Genomic DNA, 6,388 nt, shown 5'->3' with positions numbered 1-6,388 from the left:
ATCCCCCATCCCAAATCCTCCATCCCAAATCCCCAAATCCCCCATCCCAAATCCTCCATCCCAAATCCCCCATCCCAAATCCCCCATCCCAAATCCTCCATCCCAAATCCCCAAATCCCCCATCCCAAATCCTCCATCCCAAATCCCCAAATCCTCCATCCCAAATCCTCCATCCCAAATCCCCAAATCCCCCATCCCAAATCCTCCATCCCAAATCCCCAAATCCCCCATCCCAAATCCCCCATCCCAAATCCCCCATCCCAAATCCCCAAATCCTCCATCCCAAATCCTCCATCCCAAATCCCCAAATCCCCCATCCCAAACTCTTCATCCCACTTTTTTTTGGTTTCTTTGGGGGGTCTTTCTGGGGTTCTTTTGGGGTTTTTTGGGGTTTTCCTGATGGGTTTTCGGGTTTTCTTGTGGGTTTTCTTGGTGCTTTTTGTGGGGTTTTTTGGGGGGGTTTATTTGGGGTTTTTTTGGGGATTTGTTTCAGGATTTTTGGTGCCCTTTTGGTGTTTTTTTGAGGTATTTTTGGGAGTTTTTTCCAATGGTGTTTGGGAGATTTTTTGGGTTTTTTGGGATATTTTTTCAGGATTTTTGGTGGTTTTTGGGGTTTCTTTGGGTGTCCTTTTGGGGTTTTTCTCGGGTTTTTCTGGTGGCTTTTTTGGGGTTTTCTTGATGGTTTTCCAGTGTTTTTTGGGGTTTTTCTGGGATTTTTTTCAGGATTTTTGGTGGCTTTTTTGGGGTTTTCTTGGCGGTTTTCCAGTGTTTTTTGGGGTTTTTTTGGTTTCTTTTGGGATTTTTTTCAGGATTTTTGGTGGCCTTTTGGTGTTTTTTTGAGGTATTTTTGGGGAGTTTTTTCCAATGGTGTTTGGGAGGTTTTTTGGGGGTTTTTTGGGATTTTTTTCAGGATTTTTGGTGGTTTTTGGGGTTGCTCTGGGCGTCCTTTTGGGTTTTTTTGTTGGGGTTGTTTTTGGTGGCTTTTTTGGGGTTTTCTTGGTGGTTTTCCAGTGTTTTTTGAGGTTTTTTTGGTTTTTTTTGGGATTTGTTTCAGGATTTTTGGTGGCCTTTTGGTGGTTTTTTGAGGTATTTTTGGGAGTTTTTTCCAATGGTGTTTGGGAGTTTTTTTGGGGTATTCCCGGTGTTTTTCTGGTGGATTTTTGGTGCTTTTTGGGGTTTTTTTGGGTGTCCTTTTGGGGTTTTTTGGGGGGGTTTCCTGGTGGTTTTCTTTTGGTGGTTTTTGGGGTTTCCCAGTGGTTTTTTGGGGATTTTGGGGTTTTCTCGGTGCTTTTCTGGTGCTTTTTTGTGGTTTGGGGCTTTTTGGGTGTCCAGTGGTTGCTTGGTCATTTCTCGGTGCTTTTTGTGGGGTTTTTTGGGGATTTTCCAGTGGTTTTTTGGGGTTTCTTGGGGGTTTTTTCGGGATTTTTTTTCCCAGGGTTTTTGGGGTTTTCTTGGGGATTTTTGAGGTATTTTTTGGTGGTTTTCTGATGGGTTTTTTGGGTTTTTTTGGGTTTTCCCGGTGTTTTTCTGGTGGGTTTTTGGTGGTTTTTGGGGTTTCTTTGGGTGTCCCTTTGGGGTTTTTTTGGGGTTTTTTTGGTGGATTTTTTGGGGTTTTCCTGATGGGTTTTAGGGTTTTCTTGGTGCTTTTTGTGGGTGTTTTTTGGGATTTGTTTCAGGATTTTTGGTGGCCTTTTGGTGTTTTTTTGAGGTATTTTTGGAGTTTTTTCCAATGGTGTTTGGGAGTTTTTTTGGGGTTTTTTTGGGATATTTTTCAGGATTTTTGGTGGTTTTTGGGGTTTCTTTGGGTGTCCCTTTGGGGGTTTTTTTGAGTTTTTTTTGGTGGATTTTTTGGGTTTTCCTGATGGGTTTTAGGGTTTTCTTGTGCGTTTTCTTGGTGCTTTTTGTGGGTATTTTTTGGGATGTTTTTCAGGATTTTTGGTGGCCTTTTGGTGTTTTTTTGAGGTATTTTTGGAGTTTTTTCCAATGGTGTTTGGGAGTTTTTTTGGGGTATTTCCGGTGTTTTTCTGGTGGGTTTTTGGTGGTTTTTGGGGTTTCTTTGGGTTTTTGGGGAATTTTCTTGACGTTTTCATGGTGGTTTCCTTGGTGGGTTTTTGGTTGATGTTTTTGGGGTTTTTTGGGGGTTTTTTGGTGCTTTTTGGGATTTTTTCTGTGTCTTTTTGGGCTTATTTTAGGAGGTTTTTTTGGGTTTCCAGTGGGGTTTTGGGGGTTTTTTTTGTGATTTTTTGTGGTATTTTGGGGTTTTTTGGTGATTTTTTGGGTTTTTTTTTGTGGTTTTTGGATGATTTTTGTGGCAGATTTTGGGCTTTTCCCAAAGCATTTGTGGGATTTTTTAGGAATTTTCCTGGGTTTTTTTTGGGATGTTTTGGTGTCTTTTTCTGCTTTTTCGGGGCCATTTTTGGGGTTTTTGGAAGTGTTTCTGAGGGGTTTTTTGCAGGGTTTTTGTGCTCCCGTTTGGGGTTTTCCTGTTGTGTTTTGGGGCTCCTTCCTGGGGTTTCCCAGGGGGATTTTGGGGTTTTTTGGGGATTTTTTGGGGTTTTTTTGGGGCTTTTTTTGGGGTTTTCCTGGTGCCTTTCTGGGGCTTTTTTGGGGTTTTGATGGAAAATGTTTGGGATTTTTTCAGTGTCTTTTGGGGTTATTTTAGGAGGTTTTTTTAGGGTTTCCAGTGGGGTTTTGGGGATTTTTTTGGGTTTTCTTTGGGGTTTTCTTGGTGGATTTTTTGGCCTTTTTTTCTTGGTTTTTTTGGGGTTTTTCTTTATGGTTTTTTTGGGTGGTTTTGGGGCTTTTTTGGGGTTTTCATGGGAAATGTTTGGGATTTTTTCAGTGTCTTTTGGGGTTATTTTAGGAGGTTTGCTTGGGGTTTCCCAGTGGGGTTTTGGGGATTTTTGGGGGCTTTTTTGGGGCCTTCTTGGTGGATTTTTTGGTTTTTTTTCTTGTTTTTTTTGGGGTTTTTTTATGGTTTTTTGGGGTTTTTTTAGGTTTTTTTTGGTGCTTTTTGGGATTTTTTCAGTGTCTTTTTGGGCTTATTTTAGGAGGTTTTTTTTGGGTTTCCAGTGGGGTTTTGGGGGTTTTTTTTGTGATTTTTTGTGGTATTTTGGGGTTTTTTGGTGATTTTTTGGGTTTTTTTTGTGGTTTTTGGATGATTTTTGTGGCAGATTTTGGGCTTTTCCCAAAGCATTTGTGGGATTTTTTAGGAATTTTCCTGGGTTTTTTTTGGGATGTTTTGGTGTCTTTTTCTGCTTTTTCGGGGCCATTTTTGGGGTTTTTGGAAGTGTTTCTGAGGGGTTTTTTGCAGGGTTTTTGTGCTCCCGTTTGGGGTTTTCCTGTTGTGTTTTGGGGCTCCTTCCTGGGGTTTCCCAGGGGGATTTTGGGGTTTTTGGGGATTTTTTGGGGCTATTTTGGGGTTTTTTTGGGGCTTTTTTTGGGGTTTTCCTGGTGCCTTTCTGGGGCTTTTTTGGGGTTTTGATGGAAAATGTTTGGGATTTTTTCAGTGTCTTTTGGGGTTATTTTAGGAGGTTTGTTTGGGGTTTCCCAGTGGGGTTTTGGGGATTTTTGGGGGTTTTTTGTTGTTGTTTTGGGGTTGTTTTGGGTTTTTCAGGTGTTGTTTTTGGGGTTTTTTGGGGTTTTTTTGGTGGTTTTTTAGGGTTTTTTTTGTTTTTCCTGATGGTTTCCATGGAGTTTTTGGCTGGGGCTGTCTGGGGTTTTTTGGGTGATTTTTCTTGGGGTTTTTTTGGGGTTTTTCTGAATTTTTTTTTTTTGGGGGGGTTTCCCTGTTGTTCTTTGGGGTTTGTTTGGGGTTTTTATGGAGTTTGATTTGGGCTTTGCTGGGGTTGTTTTTGGTATTTTTTTGGAATTTTTTTGGTGCTTTTTGGGATTTTTTCAGTGTCTTCTTGTGGTTTTTTTAGGAGGTTTTTCTTGAGTTTTCCAGTGGGGTTTGGGGAGTGTTTGTTTTTTGGTTTTTTTTTTTTTGTTTTGTTTTATTTTTTAGATTATTTTTGTGGTATTTTTGGGGGTTTTTCAGTGTCTATTTGGGTGTTTTTCTAGTTTATTTTGGGGTTGTTTTGGTGGCTTCTTTGGGTTTAATCGGGGTTTAATCTGGGTTTAATCCGGAATTATTTTGGGATTTGATCAGGATCCTCCCGGGTTTTCTGTGGGATCCTCGCTGCGATTTCTTCGGCATCTGCCCAGAATCCAGACGGGATCCGTTGCCCAGAAGCCCCTCCCGACCCCCCCAACCCTTATCAATCCCTTATCAATCCCTTATCGATCCCTTGTCAATCCCCCTCACTTGTCCTTATCTACAAGTGTAATAAAAACACTCACGGACTCCCGGCTCCGGCCGCAGCACCTCCCCCTCATCGCGACCCCCGACAGGGCCGGGCCCCCTCCCTGTCGCGACAGGCGACAGCGACAGCGAAGGCCGCGCCACCCGGAAGTGGCCACACGGGGGACCGCAATTTGTGAGCACCGCCGGTAGTGCGGCGGTGAAAAGGTTCCGGGGGTAAACGGAAATAGAAGGAGAAGGGCCGGGGGGGTCCCGCGGTTATAGGGGACCCTATAGATCTCTAAATCCTATAGAATCCTTCTAGAAACCCCTCAGAGCTTCTCTGTAGGGGCTCAAAGCCATAAAAAACCTCAGCGACCCCATAAAAATCCCCCTATAGGTCCCTGTAGCGCTGCGCCCCCTCATAGATGCGCCCCCCCCCCCCGGCGGCTTCCCGCCATTTTGCCCTCAGAGCCCCGGAGGCGACGGGAAAAGCTCCGGGCTGAGGGAAAAAGTTGAAAAATGAGGCGGAAAAGCTCCGGGATGAGGGAAAATGTTGGAAAAATGACGCAGAAAAAGCAGCGGGATGAGGTAGAAAAATAGCTGGGATGGGGGGGAGAAATAGCGGGACGAGGGGAAAACATGAGGAGGGGAAATTGGAACATGAGGGGAAAAAGTGGAAAATGAGGGGGAAAATGCCAAAATGAGGGGGGGAAACATCAGGATGACGGGAAATTTACTGGGATAAGGGAAAAATATCAAAAAGAGGTGAAAAACAAAAAAAAAAGAGGGGGATAAGTAATGAAATGAGGTAAAAACGCGGCAAAATGAGGTGGGAAAACACTGGGCTGAGGGGAAAGCCACTGGGATAAGGGAAGAAATACAAAAATTACGTGGAAAAACAAAATAAAAAGGGGGGGAAACCACCAGGATGAGAGAAAAAGCACTGGGATAAGGGGAAAAATATCAAAATGAGGTGAAAAACAAAATAAAAAGGGGGGAAATAACACCAGGATGAGGGGAAAGCCACTGGGATAAGGGGAAAAATATAAATCTCGGAGGATTCTTGGACTGGGACGAGGAAATTCCATGTGGGAAGGATGGACGGACGCGGATCTGGGGCGGGAGGAGTTTATTCCCAACAGAACCAGAGCAGGAGAACCGGAGCCCAAATCCAACTTTGCCCTCCCCCAGTTCCCGCGGTCCCGGCGGTCCCTCGGTCCCTCTGGCCGTCCCAGGGGAGTTTTCCATGGATTTCTCAACTTTGGGAAGAGTTTTCCATGGAGTTCTCCAAGGTGAATCCGTCCCACAGCGAGTTTTCCATGGATTTCTCACCTATGGGAAAAGTTTTCCATGGATTTCTCAACTATGGGAAGTTTTCCATGGATTTTTCCAAGGTGGATCCATCCCACAACGAGTTTTCCATGGATTTCGCAACTATGGAATTTTCCATGGATTTCTTGGTTATGGGAAGAGTTTTCCATGGATTTCTCAACTATGGAATTTTCCATGGATTTCTCCAAGGTGAATCCGTCCCACAGCGACTTTTCCATGGATTTCTCAACTATGGGAAGAGTTTTCCATGGATTTTTCCAAGGTGAATCCATCCCACAACGAGTTTTCCATGGATTTCTTGGCCATGGGAAGAGTTTTCCATGGGTTTCTCCAAGATGAATCTATCCCCAGGTAAGTTTTCCATGGATTTCTCCAAGATGAATCCATCCCACGGTGAGAGTTTTCCATGGATTTCTTCAAGATAAATTCCTCATGGGTTTTTCCAAGATGAATCCATCCCCAGGTAAGTTTTCCATGGATTTCTCCATGAATCCATCCCACTGCAAGTTTTCCATGGATTTCTCCATGAATCCATCCCCAGGTAAGTTTTCCATGGATTTCTCCATGAATCCATCCCCAGGTGAGTTTTCCATGGATTTCTCCAAGGTGGATCCATCCCCAGGTGAGTTTTCCATGGATTTCTCCAAGATAAATTCCTGATGGATTTTTCCAAGGGGGTCAATCAATCCTTGGGGAACATCCTGCTCCAAAGGTTTCCTCCTCCATGGGATTCCTCCCAGGAATCTGCTCCTTTTTTTTCCCATGGGATCT

The sequence above is a fragment of the Melozone crissalis genome, unplaced genomic scaffold (genome assembly GCF_028551555.1).
Source record: "Melozone crissalis strain CALT ecotype California unplaced genomic scaffold, PUWL_Pcris_2 ptg000646l_1, whole genome shotgun sequence".
Classification (NCBI taxonomy): domain Eukaryota; kingdom Metazoa; phylum Chordata; class Aves; order Passeriformes; family Passerellidae; genus Melozone; species Melozone crissalis.
This window is presented reverse-complemented; position numbering follows the sequence as displayed.